This window comes from Halyomorpha halys, unplaced genomic scaffold, assembly GCF_000696795.3.
Source record: "Halyomorpha halys isolate HHAL.00 unplaced genomic scaffold, Hhal_1.1 Scaffold651.1, whole genome shotgun sequence".
NCBI lineage: Eukaryota > Metazoa > Arthropoda > Insecta > Hemiptera > Pentatomidae > Halyomorpha > Halyomorpha halys.
The window spans coordinates 534,519-535,378 of record NW_027112258.1 but is presented as its reverse complement, the minus strand read 5'-3'; positions in this window follow the sequence as shown (position 1 = coordinate 535,378).

The window sequence follows — 860 nt, the reverse complement described above, 5'->3', positions numbered from 1 at the left end:
TATATACTACTCTGATTTTCATATTTTTTGTTATCTTCAATGTTTTTATGTTCCTTGTTATTGTATTTTCTTGATACACATTTTTTTTTTTTTCTCTGTACTAGCATAATTATTTCATTTTTGTACTTGGCCTTGGGGAAGGCCTGAAATTTAGGCTGTAACGTTGCCACAATGAAATAAGTATCAGATATTAGTGTTGTTCACTCTTTATCACACCTACCCCCTTCTTCTCGTTTTTCTTATGCTCTTATTCTATTTGCACTTGAAATCCGTTTAAGGTGCTATCGAGATAAAACTATTTCCTATTTCACACTGGATACTTATATTTTCATTTAATATATATATAAAACCAAAAAATATTCAGAACAACCGGTTTTAGAAAACTGGATACAGGTTTCCAAGCACTCCTCCAACCTGTCACTATGACACGATTCGTAATTCTGGGAATTAATGCCCCTATTTCAAGTAAAAAGCGTCCGTTAGGGTTTAGTTTATAAGAAATCCATAGTAAAACAATAGATTATTGTGCACAAGTGAGTATACACCTGCTATATAGGAGTTGTGTTTGGGAACTGTTATCGAAAATAGTAATTATACTCTTATAGTTTTAAATATATTTAAAAAAAAACTGCTTTAATTATAATTCTTTACAATTAAATGTAATCTAATGTAATTAGTGATCTGACATATCACCATGTCAATTGTCGAAAGAATTATATAATAATTCAAATTGATCAATTAAAAATTAAGAAAACTCAGTTTGAATGGACCCACGAAAAATTGTACATTTGAATTGAGTGGTAGCTGTTCATTGTAGGGATGTTCCTCTCAAGGGGTTGATATAAAATTCCATTAGCTGA